Below are 17,919 nucleotides of genomic sequence, written 5' to 3'. Positions count from 1 at the left end.
TATAGCAACAAGCTTTTGATGATATTTATTAGAAATTAGTATAAAATACTATCTTTAAGTTCTTTTCTTAAAATAAACTCTAATTTTAAGAATTTCAGAAAGGTACAATTTCACTTTGAATATTTTCTAAGGTTGTGCTGAAAACTTGATTATCTTGATTAGGTGGATCCTGAATTTAAATAGCTTGAATTGGTATACAGAAAGTTGAAACAATTTGATAATATGAAATGTCACTTTAAAAGATAACTATAGGGTCAGGAACACAAACATGTATACCTGACCCTATAGTGTTAAAACAACCATCTAGCCCACCTGGATCCATCATTCCTACATAAATATAGCAAAATCTTACTGTATTCAATCCTGAATCTGTAACTCTGCATGCTGTTTGCCTCAAAAAAACAAGCAGTCTGCTGACATCATCAGAAGTGGTAGCCTGATCCAATCACAGTGCTTCCCCATAGAATTGGCTGAGACTGACAAAGAAGCAGATCAGGGGCAGAGCCAGCATGATTCAAACACAGCCCTGGCCAATCAGCATCTCCTCATAGATATGAATTGAATCTTTCCTATGAGGAAAGTTAAGTGTCTGCATGCAGAAGGAGGAGATACTGAATGGTTGGATGCATTTTAGTCAGCCATGACCCAGGAAGGATCTCTAACAGCTAGGGGGTCCTCTGAGGAGTGGCCAGTTAAGTTATCACTAGGCTGTAATGTAAATACTGCATTTTCACTGAAAAGACAGTGTTTACAGCAAAGAGCCTGAAGGTAATGATTCTACTTACCAGAACAAATTCAATAAGCTGTAATTGTTCTGGTGACTATAGTGTCTCTTTAAATTCTTTATGAAATAGGAATTTGAATGGAAAGTATTCACAAAAAACAAAAAGTCTCTTTAAATTGCTTGAAGGAGTAGATAATAACTTTATTGTCTTTACTGATGAGATGATTTACCTTAGTGGGTCTGTAGTATAACAGGGTCACTCTAAACAAAAGTCATATATGCAAAAAGTAGGCAAATAAAGTCCTTTGTTTTGTGAAAAAAAAGTATCCACAATTTCATAAGAATATTGCCAAACATTTCTTGAAGAAGTAGAAATAAAAATATCAAAAGGAAATTTGGTAAATTGCACTTAGGAAATATTTACTAGATTTCATTTTTTAGAGGGCATTAATTCTGGTATAATTTATTTTACCTTGTAGGAGATGTCTAATCTTTTAGCAATAGAGTAAGTCTTGAGGTCCATGGTCGGGAGTAGAGAGGATCGGCAAAAACAAGGTCAAAAGCTGAAGTTTGGTACACAGAATATCAGGTAAGTATGAGCTCAAACGGCAGTATAGAATCACTGAAACAATTTGAGTGAACAATTCAATACTGCCACGAGTTGGACTAAATAAGCAGGCGACTGATGTCAGATGCAGCGCAATCGGCAGAGCCTTGAATTGCAGCAAGGGGATAGTCGATCCTGATATGGCAATAATCAGCCTCATGTTTAATATGATTGCATTATGTACATTTAGTGGCCCCACATTTAAAAAGACACTGTAACAACTTCATTTTATCGAAGTTGTTAGAGTGAGTGCAGTCCTGCCCCATCTCCTACCCACCAAAACACTTTAGTTCACTAGTTAGAGGGCTTCGAAGTGCATCTTTAAGCCACACCACATTGCCTTCTGGGTGCTCCTTGCATAACATACTGTGATATCATGATCAGTACCATTATGGTAGGCCATTCAATGATTTTCTATGGTAGAATCTTAAGAGCATCTTACCAAGCTCCTCTATGAGGAGCATTGGATTGGACCATCTTCCTGGAGGCACGCCAACCCGAGGAGGAGTTTGTGACAGCACCACAGGAAACTCTGCACTGGAAAAAGGTGAGGAATTAATTTATTGTATTTATTTGTTTTGCTTCCTTTACACAGGGATCAGGACCTAATTGATAAGGGGCATCAGGGCCGTAGTGTTTTTACTACAGTGTTTCTTTAAAAGTACCAGGTTTTTGATCCACTCCTTGGACCCTCTGTTCTATGTTCCTCGGATTGATGGGTGCTAGAATATACTTACAATTGGCTGCTTTTATAAATGTGATGCTTGGTTCATCTGTCAAGCTATGGCTTAGCTACAGGTCTCTCTTAAATATGGGACAATATCAAGATTTCAAAGACTGGTTCAAAATTAATGTGTTGCAAATCTTTACCTGATATTTGATTTTGACCGTTTTAATTTTCATCTCCATTTTATATTGAGAAGCATTTTTGATTCTATCTTTATCCATTTCTCTAACATTAAATCTATCTCTCTCATTTTTATATCCAAATAGGGTTGTTATTAAATATTCTGGTATCAATTATACAACATTTACATTGCACTATATGTCCTTCTGTCTTTTCCCACAACTAACACTAATAATACTGGTGTTAATTAAAGTAAGCATAATCTTATTCTGTACCTTTATGTAGGCACTTCTTATCAAATATTTTGGATAATATTTCTCCAAAACTCAATTAAAATCATAGCTTCCCTACCAAAATCTCAATATCAAGTACAATTACATCTTAGATGTAGAAATTGGCCATGGGAATATTATTTATATATGGTGATTGGTGTGCACTGTTATAATGTAAATAACCATTGGCCTTTACTGTCTTCTGAAAGTTGATCTAGAAATTTATGTTATTCTCCTGTCCAATATTATAAGTAAAGGAAAGGCCAAAGTGATTGGAATTGATCTAAACTAAAAAATCCTTAATACTATCAATATCGCCATATCAGAAGATTAGGACATCATGAATTAATCAACAATAGATTGCATCTCCACAGGTTGTCCTACCAAATATAATTTCCCATGACCCATGAACAGAGTTCATATGAAGGTACAAAATTAGCCCCATCCCGGCTCCCTGTATCTGTAAAAATAACTATCATAGGGAAAGTACATGTATGACAGTACAAACTGAATAAAGTTGACTAAAATATCCACTTGGTGTTTGGGCAACAAATGATCATTGTATCAATATAAAATGCATGCTTAATAGTTGTAAAGAGGGCATTTACATCTATTGTTACCCACTCAACAATCATCTCAACAGTCTTTCATGCCATCTCAGCCAGGTTTGGAACCTGTCATGTTGTTGCAAGGCGAACAGATCGTTCAACTGCCTGTGTAGAAATCAGGCATGCCCAAGCATGTCCAAAGCTATTAAATGAGACAGTTGTCTCAAAGTGATTCAAGTCTCTTTAAAGTATACTTTTTCTATTTATTGCTTTTTTTCCTCAACATATTAGATGCATGCAGGAAACAAAAAAATTGCAAATCTGCTTTGTGCATTCTGAACATTATTGCATATCTACTTTCATAATTTAAATTTGAATTAAGATGATAAATTAACTAGCCCAAAAATGTATTTATTTTTGTGATCCTTTTTAAATATGCTGGGTCTAATCTAACATTCAGAGCATATCGTTTCCATCCTGTTTTATTTGTGATTCTATGGTTTCATACCTGTTTTATGTTACTCATTAATAATTCATTCATGTAAAATCATTGTAGTGTAATTGGATTAGCCATTGATTTTGAAAGAAAAAAAAAGAAAAAAAAGTGTATAAACAAGCCTGATTTGAAACAACTGCAACTGTTTTTATCAATCAAAAACTGATTGAAAGCATCCTGTAAAGAAAAGAATGCATTTCCTAGGATGCATAGAGGCTTCACCATCTGTCCAACCTCTCAGATTTACTGCCCTGGATATCTTCATATTTCACCCTACTGTCCCTAAAGGAACATCATTTTAAACAGGGCAACATTGAAAATACACTTCAATAACATCTGAAGGTCTTATGTTTATATAAAAAGGTCTTAAAATGGTGTGTGAGGTGCCTAACATATCAGCTCTATTTCATGTTGTGAACAGAAGGAGGAACAATGCAAGTGTAGCGAGAGAGAGAAAGAATGAAATCAATGATGAGCAGAAGGCAGGGAATTTCAGATAATGCTTGAAGGTTCAGGCACCTACCTTAATTTTTCAGCCATCCTTGATTAAACTGGTTTTCTAAATTAATGCAGAAACCCAATGCACTACATTCAATACATGCTTTAGGCTAAACTCTTGTCAATCTCAGTTGTTATTACTGCAAGTTCTTTTTTTTTTTTCAGATTGCATGCCTTGAAAGCCAAAATGATTAATGTTCAGGATAACAAAGCTTGACATAGCTTCACATTTCTTCACAATATTTAAATAGCATTGTTATATTATATTTTAAAGTTTAAAATTCACTTAATTGTTTTAATTATTTTATTGATTAATTTGCAAATGTCAAGTTACCAATTATTGCTTAACAAGTTCAATAAATTAAAATCTTCACTGTTATCAGTTGTAAAAACAAGTTATTTCAGGACACTACAGCTGCATGAAATTGACTGATACATGACCTATTAATTAAGCTATAAAATATATACCGAGTTAAAAATTGACAGCTTAAATCAGTAGTGGCAAATGTTTTGAGTCGACTGAAATCAAGTACCAAAACTAAAAAGGCCTAGACCCAGTGGTGGCTGCTGAAGTGTAAAGACAGAGTGGCACTTGCCCCCTAAAATTTAAATCTGCCCGGTGACTAGTTGGATTCCCTGACCCAATGAGGTGTTATGCCCTATATAAAATTATAACCTATATATAGATATAATTATAGAAAACAACACTTTAAAATGATCTGACTCCAGTATCCACCCTATGATGACCTAGTATGAAGCTAATGGATGAAAAAGGAGGAATATAATACACAATGCATATACTCATATAATCATATGAACTTATACTATCATTATTTGTAGTACTCACAAAACAGGCATCTCCCCTGTGTTCAAATGCAACACCACAAATCATTTTTGAGCAGGTGCAGGCATGGGGAAAGGTTTTAGACAAAGTCCATGGAGATTCCTTTCTTGTTAGATAACCTCAATGGCTCCATAAAAGAATAGAAAATGTTCATAAGCATAAAATTGCAAAAGTTAAACCAGCTTTACAAATATGTTAAAAATTACCACTCATATTTTAAAATGGCATTGATACAGCCAAGTGAACATAAAGGTTGTATTGTGTTAAAGTAAATCAAATGGTTCACCAATCCATTGGCTTTCTTCTAATAAAGTGTTTGTATACAAACCTTCGCCTTTCCTCTGGTGCTCTTTGTCACAGCTTCAACGCACTTCATCAGAATAGACTTCTGGTGAAATGTGATGTATGAAACTGCTACTGAGAGATGACCTACAATTCCCATAAACAACCAAGTAATGGTAAAGTATCAGTTTCTATAATCTATAATAAGAAGCTCCTGGTCTGTGAGAGGTACTCTGTTGCTGCTGTGAATGCTAACCTGTTACTTATTTTATTTAATGTATTTTCTAATTTTCTGTGTATTGTCTGTTTATGTCAGTTGTGACTTTATCTTGAAATATATTCTGCACAAAGGATGTAATGACATTAAGGGGTGCTGCCCTGGAACAGCACTGTCACTTTAAATGTGGGAACCAATACAGCAGAGAAATAAATGCCAAGACACAAATGAATAGGATAAATAAAGAGATATATATATATTTACAGGGAACCAAAGGAGAAATGCAAAACAATATATACACACACAGACAAGGCCACAAAATATATACAGTAAATCAAAATAAGCACTAAACGTGCAGCAACAAATACTGTAACAGTCGTTTGGTATAAGGGGTAGGATTGTGCAGCTACCACGAGTATCAGGTAGGGCACAGGTCCAGAGTCACAAGACTAATATAGTGACATCAATATCAAAAGGAGAATCAATGAACAAGTCTGCAGGGACAGAATCACTGGTAGTAAAGCCGGGACCACAGAACCAGAACACAGGATCGGAGGACACAGCAACGAAGGACCAGGAGGACACAATAACGCAGGATCAGGAGGACACAGGATGAAGACTAGGAGACGCAGGACACAGGACCAAGTCACAGTATGCAGGGAAACAGGAAACAAAAGGCAATGATCTAGCAAGGAGTGAGGGGAGAACCCAAACTAAATAGGTGCTAAACAAGGACCAGCTGAAGTGCTTAATGAAAAGAAATCAGGAACAGTGCCAAACAGAAACAGTGGTGAGTATGAGTACTGCACGAGGGCAAATCAACTAAAGAGTGTCGTGACAAAGGACCACATTATGCCTATACTTTGCCTTTACAGATGTAACCATAAGCAAACTAGTTCTTAGTTCCTTACATGACAATATTGCTATCACTATATTGAAAAATAATAACTTTGTTTAATGACTTTTGTGTAGGTGTTAACATTAATTTTTGGAATGTGACCGATGATACAATGGAAATTGGCATTATGTAAAAAGGGTAGATAGAAGGTGACACTCAAAAGACACTTCATGTTATATACAGCATTATTAAAAATTATTGAAATCCTTTTGTAACAGTATTTTAAAAGGATTGAAGATATCTGTGCTTTGCTACTGTGATATGCAGGCGTGTGCATTAATGTAGAATGAAAAAAAAAAAGGAACAAAGGCTAAATGTATTCTCAGTTCAGTTTAATTATGATGATTATTAACGCTTCTATTAAACTGTGAGTACTTTAGATTGGTATTTAAGAGTGCACAGCTCATATAAAGAAATAAAGGAACAATGTGCATATTATATATAATGAAAATGATACAGGTTATGGTTGTCATATGTAATGTTCTAAATATCCAGCTTTTTACACGGTAGGATAGGATTAAGCATTAAAGTAAGGCTTTATCAAATCCTCACACCCTAGTTGATAGTCAAAGCCATTTGAGTGGTGGGCCATTGTTGCTCTTGTCTCAAGAGTTGGCTAGCCCTTACACTATGGTGAAAAAGCCTGGCAGTCCTCCTGCTTCACTGAAGTATAACTTGCACCTTTAACCCCTTAAGGATCAAACTTCTGGAATAAAATGGAATCATGACATGTCGAACATGTCATGTGTCCTTGAGGGGTTAAGTTAGATTTCTGAATTTCATCTTTTAATGTCAATGCAGGATGTGCAGTACACAACTGCGTAGGAACCCTGCCAAATAACTTTGACAATCTTAATGGCTTTGTCAATGACCACAAACCAAACATGCAGATTTGTGACCGACTGCTCTCAGTCACAAATCTGCTCAGTTTGACTCACCTGAGTGCCTATAGTTGAATAAAGTGTTTTAACTTACTACTTCAGCATGTAGCATGAGAGATCAGTAACATTTCTTCCCTACATGAACACTCCAACCGGGACATGCTGCTAAGGACCTCCTCCACTAGCAACACTATGACTAGGCAAAGTAGGCCGCCACCAGTGTTTCGACTTCTAAAAGACAGCACCAACATTTATCAGAATTGTTTTTATTTATTTCATGAAGTGTTTGTGGTACCTTATACCATCTGGTTAAGAGCTTATATGAGTTCTCTTGAATTCTCACTGAGATAGAACATGTATGAGTTATTTCAGTTGTTTTATTCCATTGTTCATCTAAAAATATTAATCCCAAATATTTTTTCTATTTCCTAATATAGTATGGTTTGGTAGAAATGTCATTATCTTTTAAGTTTCTATATGTCGTAGATTTCATTCCTCTCTGGGAGTCTTGTACTCTGCACATTTGCTCAAAAAAGGTGTAAGTTTTTGGGATGGGGGTCTTTGTTTTAAAGTTGTTACAAAAATGATGTACTTGATTTTCTATATAGAATCTTTGGACATTTTATTCTGAAAGTTTATTTAAGATCTTATAATCTTAAATAATCTTAAATAATCTTATAATCAGTGCCTTGTATAATTTTAATAAATAGGGACATAGAGTATCTACAAACATTTTATAATTGACCATTGTAAGTCCATCAGGGCCAGGACTTTTACCGTTTGGATAGTTTTTTTTATAATGTTTGTTATTTCTTCCAAAGTAATAGGTTGATCTAAATAATTTATTGTGTCTTTATTTAATCTAACTTTTAAATGGTTCTTTTAATATTGGTCTATCTTTTTATTTCTTTCTTTTATATTTATATTCTTGTTAACAGGTAGATTGTATAGTTCTTTATAATATTGTGAAAATATTTCCACTATTTGTTCTGTTGTATTGTAATATACAATATTTTAAATATAATTCTGTGCCCTCTTTTATTTTAGTAATCTAGAGAGGAGTTTATCAGCTTTATTACCAGATTCATGAAAATTACTTTGTATCACCATATAGTTTATATGAACCCGAACTAATAAATTGACCTCTAATAACCACCTTGTGGGCCTCCCAGATGTATGGAACTGATACATCTGGTGTATAATTTTCTTTGAAATATTGGATTATATGTAACCTAAAATTATTGATTGCTTCTTTTGATTTTAATAAATTATCATTTAATCTCCAGTTACCGTATATACTCGAGTATAAGCCGAGTTTTTCAGCACATTTTTTGTGCTGAAAAACCCCAACTCGGCTTATACTCGAGTCAGAGTCTGTATTATGGCAATTTGCATTGCCATAATACAGACTGGGGGGAGAGGGGTGCTGGCAGAGCTGTACTTACCTTTCCTGCAGCTCCTGTCAGCTCTCTCCTCCTCCGCGCCATCCGTTCAGCACCTCGGTCAGCTCCCAGTGTAAGTCTCGCGAGAGCCGCGGCTCTCGCGAGACTTACACTGGGAGCTGACAGAGGGAGCTGCACAGGCCGCGCGGAGGAGGAGAGAGCTGACAGGAGCTGCAGGAAAGGTAAGAACAGCTCTGCCAGCACCCCTCGCCCCCCACTGAACTACCAATGACACTGGACCACCAGGGAAGGAGCCCCCCTCCCTGGCCAGCTAGCAAGCAGGGAGGGGGGACGAAAAAAAAAAGATAATTAATATAATAATTATAATTATATATAATAATAATAATATAATAATAATATAATAATAATTAAATAATAAATAATAATAAAAAATAATAATATAAAAAAATTAAAAAAATAATAATTAATAATATATCAAATGCCCACCCCCACCAACACATACACAAACACACACTGCATCACACACTGCATCACACACTCACACTTCATACATATACACACACTGCACTCACACACACTGCACTCACACACACTGCATTCATACACACACTGCACTCATACACACACTGCACTCATACACACACTGCACTCACACACACTGCATTCACACACACTGCATTCATACACACACTGCACTCATACACACACTGCACTCATACACACACTGCACTCATACACACACTGCATTCACACACACTGCATTCATACACACACTGCACTCATACACACACTGCACTCATACACACACTGCACTCATACACACTGCACTCATACACACACACACTGCACTCATACACACACACTGCACTCATACACACTGCACTCATACACACACACTGTATTAATTATATACACACACTGGAAATAAATATTCAATTAATATATACGCACACACACTGCACTCATACACACACACACTGCACTCACACTGCACTCATACACACACACACACTGCACTCATACACACACAATGCACTCATACACACTGTCACGTCTAAGCATTTGTTATGAAGGAACACAACTGCAGATTTCTTATAGTTTGAATATTTATTATAAAAAGTAGAAGATATTGTGACGTTAAGTCCAATTTACAGGTACTGTAGCTTTAATTAGTAAACGATAACTGAAGTCCACAATTACAGGCACTGTAGCTTTAAGTAGTAAACGATAACTGAAGTCCACAATTACAGGCACTGTAGCTTTAAGTAGTAAACGATAACTGAAGTCCACAATTACAGGCACTGTAGCTTTAAGTAGTAAACGATAACTGAAGTCCACAATTAGAGGCACTGTAGCTTTAAGTAGTAAACGATAACTGAAGTCCACAATTAGAGGCACTGTAGCTTTAAGTAGTAAACGATAACTGAAGTCCACAATTACAGGCACTGTAGCTTTAAGTAGTAAACGGTAGCAATTAGCAGACACTGAATCAGAAAGAGTCTCTTAGTAGTATTAACGAATTAGGTGATAAGAAGTTACAATAGCTGTTCCATAGAATTTAACTGAAGCAAGACAGATGCAGCTAACTTGTATAGTGAATGAGTTGAAGTTAGCTGTAACTGGGTTGTTTTATAGAAGGACTTTGGAGACAGGAAATAACGGCTTTGAGATGTAACGCTTATCACAGAGGTTTTACTTAGCTTCCGGCACATAGAACACTGGTTCCTGAGATCTCCTCAGAGGCGGTTATCATAAGTGAAGAGAGTTCAGCTTTAGTCGTGGATGAGGAGAGGTGAAGGGAACTTGAAGTGTCTTCCAGTCCGGTCGGTAACAGTAGGCTTTCACAACGAAGTTGTAGCCGGTTCGTGAGTACGGAACGTAGTTCAATAATCCAGCGTCGATCAGCTGGTGCGGTCGGATTAAATAAGGAGACCGTGTCATAAAGGGGTGTGGCTAGGCTCCGTGGAACCAGGAAGTAAGAGGATACCATAGTTAAGGCATGACAGTACCCTCTCCTTAATGAGCAACCTCTGGGTGCTATTGACTTGGTTTAGAAGGGTAACGCTTGTGAAATTTGGAAATCAATTTGTCAGCATGAACGACAGAGGAGTTTTCCCATGTATCTTCATCAATTCCATATCCTTTCCATCTGATGAGGTATTGTAGAGAGCCACGATGAATTCTTGAATCCAGTATACTTTGAATTTCGTATTCTTCTTCATCCTGGACCAATATGGGATCTGGAGAAGTAGTGACATTTCTATGGAAAGGGTCAGGATGATGAGGTTTTAGCAAGGACACATGAAAAACAGGATGTAGTTTCAAAGTAGGTGGAAGCTTCAATTTAACAACATTACGGTTGATAACCGATATTATCGGAAAAGGACCAAGAAAAAGGGAACTTAACTTCTTTGATGGACGGTTTGTAGAGATGTTCTTTGAGGAAAGCCAGACAAGATCACCGATTTCATAAGAGGGAGGAGGTTGTCTTTTTGTATCAAAAAACTTCTTTTGATTGGAGGAGGCCAATTCTAGATTTTCATGCAATTTCTTGAATAAAGAGGACATATGAGAGATTTGATTTGAATCGGAGAGGTTAGATGAAGAAACTGTCTGAGCAGGAAATGAGGAGGGATGAAATCCATAATTGGATAAAAATTGAGTCATTTTGCTGCTGGTATGAAAAGAGTTATTGTATGCGAATTCTGCCATGGGTAACCATGTTATCCAATCGTCTTGTAAGTGAGAACAATAACATCGTAGATATTGCTCTAAGCATTGGTTGACTCTTTCAGTTTGTCCATCTGTTTGAGGATGATATGCAGATGATAGTTTACGTTGGATATGAAGAGTAGCACATAATGCATTCCAGAATTTGGAGGTAAACTGAGTTCCTCGGTCTGAAATGATTTCGTCTGGCAGTCCATGAAGTTTAACTATGTTGTCAAGGAATATTTTTGAAAGTTCAGAGGATGAGGGTAACTTCTTTAAAGGAATAAAATGAGACATTTTAGTGAAGCGGTCTACTACCACTAAAATGGTGGTATGATGGTTAGAAGGAGGTAGTTCCACCAAGAAGTCCATAGAAATGGATTGCCAAGGCCGTTCAGGAATCGGTAAATTCAATAATTGACCGAATGGTTGATGATGGACATGTTTGGATCTTTGGCATATAGAACAAGATTTGACATAAGATTCAATAGTTTGGTCTTGACGAGGCCACCAATAGTATCTCTTAGACAATTCAAGGGTCTTTTTTATACCTGGATGACCTGCCAGAGGAGAATCATGAATAAATTCAAGTACTTTAATTCTGAAAGAGGGAGGTACATAAATCCGGTCTTTAAAATAGTAGAGACCGTTTTTCTTGGATAATTTAATTGATTTAGGAAGTTCAAGAGCATCTTCACTGAGATCTTTAATGTCGTCAATAAGAGAAGATAAGATTCCAATGACTGTAGGCGGAGGAGGTTCAAATATCGTGTCTTTATGGATCCTGGAAAGGGCATCTGCCTTTTTGTTTCTAGACCCAGGTCTAAAGACGATTTGGAAATTGAACTGGGAAAAAAAGAGATTCCATCTTACTTGTCGAGCAGACAGTGTTTTATTGGAGTGAAGATATTCGAGATTTTTATGGTCAGTATATATGATTAAAGGGGTCTGAGCACCTTCAAGAAGGTGTCTCCAAGTTTCTAAAGCCACTTTGATACTTAATAATTATTTTTCCCCTATAGGATAATTCTTTTCGGCAGGAGATAATGATCGTGAGAAGAAGGCGACTGGATGAAGAGGTTCCTGAGGAGTTTTATGTTGAGAAAGGACAGCTCCAATTGCAATTTCCGAAGCATCCGTTTCAAGGACATAAAGATATGAAGGATTTGGAAGTTGAAGAACAGGAGCTGTTATAAACTTTCTCTTTAATTCATTGAAGGCAGTTTGAGCCTTCTCGTTCCAATTGAAGGGATATTTTTTACTGTTAAGTTGATTGAGTGGGTGAGCTATCTCAGAGTAGTTTTTAATACATTTTCTGTAGAAGTTGGCGAACCCTAGAAATCGCTGCAATTCTTTTACTGTAGAGGGAACAGGCCAGTTGATGATACAATCGACTTTTGAATTATCCATACTTATTGAATGAGGGGAAATAACATAACCTAAAAAGGTTATTTCATTGACGTGAAAAATAAATTTTTCGGGTTTAGCGAATAGTTTGTGAGTTCTGAGTCTGGATAACACCCATCTGACATGTTTTCTATGTTCATCAGGAGTGTTGGAGTATATGAGAATATCATCTAAATAAATGATAACACAGACGTCCAATAGGTCTCTAAAGATATCATTTATGAAATGTTGAAAAGTTGCAGGGGCGTTGCAGAGGCCAAAAGGCATCACCAGATATTCGAAGAGGCCATATCTTGTTCGGAAAGCAGTTTTCCATTCATCATTAGCCTTTATCCTGATGAGGTTATATGCCCCGCGAAGGTCAAGCTTAGTGTAGATGGTAGCAGTTTTTAATCGTTCAACCAGTTCATTGATGAGGGGAAGAGGATAACGATTTTTAACTGTTATTTTGTTTAAAGCTCTGTAATCAATGATAGGACGTATAGTCTGGTCTTTGTTTCTCACAAAAAACATACTTGAGGCAGCAGGTGAACTAGAGGGTCTAATGAACCCTTTCCGTAGGTTTTCATCCAGATATTCTTTGAGAATTTGCAATTCAGACTCAGAGAGAGGGTAGATGTGCCCAAAAGGTACTGGGGCACCAGGTATGAGGTCTATAGGACAATCGTAGGAACGATGAGGTGGGAGCGTTTCAGCTTCCTTTTTACTGAATACGTCTGAAAAGTCTGAATAACAAGAAGGTATAGTTGGTTCTTTGGAGATCTGGAGAATGGGAATTTGTTGTAAACACGTTTCTTTACAATAATGGGAGTTAAAGGTGAGAGAGAAGGGAGACCAAGAAATTTGAGGGTTGTGGTTCCTTAACCAGTTGATCCCTATTATAACGGGATAGAGAGGTGATGGAATAACATCAAATACTAGAAATTCAGTATGAATATGATTGGTGGTTACCTTTAGAGGGATGGTTTCATGAAAAATCGGTCCCGAGGAGATAAGGGAGCCGTCAATCACTCTAATAGGAACAGAAGTGTTTTTTCGAACACAAGGAATTTTATTCTTTGTTACAAAGGTTGAATCGATGAATACCCCATTTGCACCAGAATCGATGATAGCTTCAGTCATAATTCTCACCTTATCCCACTGTAGTATGAGAGATATAGGAGTGAACTGAGTGGTTGGTGTAGAAGGGAGTGCACTTAAGATAGCAGAGGCATAGGCTTGCCTACCGCCCTTTGTCCGTTTCAATAAGGGACAATCAGGAACCAAATGATCTTGAGAGGCACAATACATGCATAGGTTTAATTGACGTCTTCGGTTCTTCTCTTCAGGAGTGAGAGGACTTCTTATTACCCCTATTTCCATAGGTTCGCTTGGTAAGGAAGTCTTTTCAGGAGCTTTTGAGGGAGTGAAAGGTTTTCGGTCTTTAGAATGTAAGAGGGCTTTTTCGGCCTTTCTTTCTCTTAATCTTCTGTCAATGCTGATTGATAGGTGAATTAGAGCGTTCAAAGTAGTAGGGAGTTCTGTTCTAGATAGTTCATCTTTTACAGCTTCAGATAAACCAATTCGAAATTGGTTGCGCAATGTGATGTCATTCCATTGCGTTTCTACTGCCCATCTTTTAAATTCAGCAATGTAATCTTCAACGGGTCTATGTCTTTGCTGTAGAGTTCTGATTGTCAAATCAGCTGTTGCTTGTTTGTTAGGATCTTCATAGAGAAGAGACATGGCTTCAAAAAATTCATCCAGTGAGTCTAAGATGGGGTCATCGTTTTCCAGAAAGGAATGGGCCCATGACATAGGTTCACCTCTTAGAAAGGAAATAACCGAACAAACCTTAGTTCTTTCTGTAGGATAAGATCTAGGTTTCAAAGCAATTAATAGTTTGCAAGAGTTAAGGAACTCCCTGTATTTAGAACGATCTCCAGAGAACTTTTCAGGGTTACATACAGCAGGATCGCTAGCCGAGTGCAGAATAGTATGAGGAGTATGAGTTTGTAAATCTCTGACATAAGTGAGAATTTGTCAGGGTACCTGAGGTCTCTACCTCTGAAAGAGGTAGAGACTTAGAAGTTTATCCGTCCGGACGGCATGTCTCCTCGGTTCCTCGCGGTTCACTCGGTCTTGCTAACGCCGGCCGCGAGGGAGTCACTTCCTTTTATAACAGGAGGACCGGAGGTAGACGTCATGACGCCAACCCGGAACGCCCTGCCACTCAAATCTCGGGAGACGAATCAGGACTCGCCGGAGGCGTGTCTTCTCTCCCTAGCCAGGATACTTAACAGTGGCTCTCTCATTCACTCATTGCCCTGTCGTGGTTCTAGTCCGCCTAGTCACACAGTGCTTTGTTATTCTCTTGTCTTTTGGTTCCGACCCGGCTTTGGTATTTACTCTCCTGTCTTTCTGTTATCCTTGACCCGGCTTGTCTCTCGCTTACCTGTCTTCTCGTATCTCGACCTCGGCTTGTCTCTGACCATTCTATCGTAGTTATACGTTAAGTCCGGCCATTCTAAGGACCGGTATACGTATCAGCTACTCTTTGTACTCTGCGTGTTGGATCCCTGACCCGATCCTGACAGAATTCTTTCGTTAGTAACTTGCAGGTCTTGCACTCCTTGGGCCAGTGTATCAACTCTTTGATTCAGTGTAGTTATCGTAGAATCGAAATCTGCTGGATCCATTACAAGGGCTGGATTATTCTGTCACGTCTAAACATTTGTTATGAAGGAACACAACTGCAGATTTCTTATAGTTTGAATATTTATTATAAAAAGTAGAAGATATTGTGACGTTAAGTCCAATTTACAGGTACTGTAGCTTTAATTAGTAAACGATAACTGAAGTCCACAATTACAGGCACTGTAGCTTTAAGTAGTAAACGATAACTGAAGTCCACAATTACAGGCACTGTAGCTTTAAGTAGTAAACGATAACTGAAGTCCACAATTACAGGCACTGTAGCTTTAAGTAGTAAACGATAACTGAAGTCCACAATTAGAGGCACTGTAGCTTTAAGTAGTAAACGATAACTGAAGTCCACAATTAGAGGCACTGTAGCTTTAAGTAGTAAACGATAACTGAAGTCCACAATTACAGGCACTGTAGCTTTAAGTAGTAAACGATAACTGAAGTCCACAATTACAGGCACTGTAGCTTTAAGTAGTAAACGGTAGCAATTAGCAGACACTGAATCAGAAAGAGTCTCTTAGTAGTATTAACGAATTAGGTGATAAGAAGTTACCATAGCTGTTCCATAGAATTTAACTGAAGCAAGACAGATGCAGCTAACTTGTATAGTGAATGAGTTGAAGTTAGCTGTAACTGGGTTGTTTTATAGAAGGACTTTGGAGACAGGAAATAACGGCTTTGAGATGTAACGCTTATCACAGAGGTTTTACTTAGCTTCCGGCACATAGAACACTGGTTCCCGAGATCTCCTCAGAGGCGGTTATCATAAGTGAAGAGAGTTCAGCTTTAGTCGTGGATGAGGAGAGGTGAAGGGAACTTGAAGTGTCTTCCAGTCCGGTCCGGTAACAGAAGGCTTTCACAACGAAGTTGTAGCCGGTTCGTGAGTACGGAACGTAGTTCAATAATCCAGCGTCGATCAGCTGGTGCGGTCGGATTAAATAAGGAGACTGTGTCATAAAGGGGTGTGGCTAGGCTCCGTGGAACCAGGAAGTAAGAGGATACCATAGTTAAGGCATGACACACACACACTGCACTCACGCACTGCACTCATACACACTGCACTCATACACACACACACACACTGCACTCACGCACTGCACTCATACACGCATTGCACTCATACGCACACTGCATTCATACGCACACACTGCATTCATTATATACACACACTGTAAATAAATATTCAATTAATATCATTTTTTTAGGATCTAATTTTATTTAGAAATTTACCAGTAGCTGCTGCATTTCCCACCCTAGTCTTATACTCGAGTCAATAAGTTTTCCCAGTTTTTTGGGGTAAAATTAGGGGCCTCGGCTTATATTCGGGTCGGCTTATACTCGAGTATATACGGTACTTGTTTTCATTTCTAAAAAAAATGATTTTCAATCTTAATATTAAATGAGAGGGATCTGTCCATGTTTTGGTGTAATGTAGAAATAGTAAATTCTTGAATATCTCTTGTGTGGAACAGAAAAAAAGGTACAGTCTTTAATGGAGAGGTTAAAAACCCTCCAGATATCTATAAGTTGTAAGTTATTTAATTCCTTTTTATTTTTTTTAGTATTTAAGAGTAGAGGAGCCTGTAGAGGTATCTAGATTGTTGAGTCTTTATATACTGTTACACTTAAGGGAAAGCCCCACGGAAAAAAGCAGGTCGGTTATACTTTTGAATTTCTTCCTCTCTTACAGGGTTATGCAAGATATGTCTGGTAGTATCTGAATCTTCTCCTTGTCCTGTTCCAGGAATAGTCTTGTTTTTTTAAGATTATCTTCTTTGATGTTGTATGAGTGAAGACAGCAATTTATATCCCTTGGGCTATCGGAGAGTCTTTTAGGTTTTAAAGCCCTGTGAGCTCTATCAATTAGTATTTCTGAGGATTCTTCTTTCTTCATAATTTTATAAAACACACTTTTTAAATATACAAGCAAGTCTTCTGGCTTAATTGATTCTGGGATCCTTAGACTCTTAAATTACACCTTCTACTTCTGTTGTCTATATAGTTAATTTGCTGGGTCAGGTTTTCTATTTATAATCTTTGGGTGTTTTTAAGGGTTTAAAGATTACTCATGGCCTGGTGCAGGGCTGACTGGTCTGATTCAATTGTCTGCATCCTATCGCTCAGGTGCATTAAGTCCTCCTTAAGAGATTTCAGTTCATCTTTTATTAATGATTTAACTAATTTGTTGCAGATTCCAGATTATTGACCTTCTCCATAGCACAGTTTAAATCGTTTTTTTGTAATTTATTCACATACAAAATCCCTCTTGTACCCCTTTATCTTTGTGACAGACCCCCTTGATCCCTGACTGGGTGCCTCCGCCAATCGCTGCTTCCTAGTGCTTTCCGAGTACCACAAGCATTGCACCAGACACCATCAGCACTGTAGCGTTACAGGTTGGCCTGGGTCTCGCTGTCCTCCACCCTGGACCCAAGACCCAAGACCAGGACCCAGCTTCCAGTGGTTAGACCTCTCCGCCAAGAGAGTGTAGCAATATGCTCTTAAAATAGTATGTGATTATAATCCCAGGGGAGTATAGTGATATAACAATCCCCAGAGTGATACAGCCATTCCCCCCACACATGAGATGAGACTCTA

This window comes from Pelobates fuscus, chromosome 1 (assembly GCF_036172605.1).
Source record: "Pelobates fuscus isolate aPelFus1 chromosome 1, aPelFus1.pri, whole genome shotgun sequence".
In the NCBI taxonomy this organism is placed as follows: domain Eukaryota; kingdom Metazoa; phylum Chordata; class Amphibia; order Anura; family Pelobatidae; genus Pelobates; species Pelobates fuscus.
The sequence above is the reverse complement of the archived record's forward strand: the minus strand, read 5'-3'. Positions refer to the sequence as shown.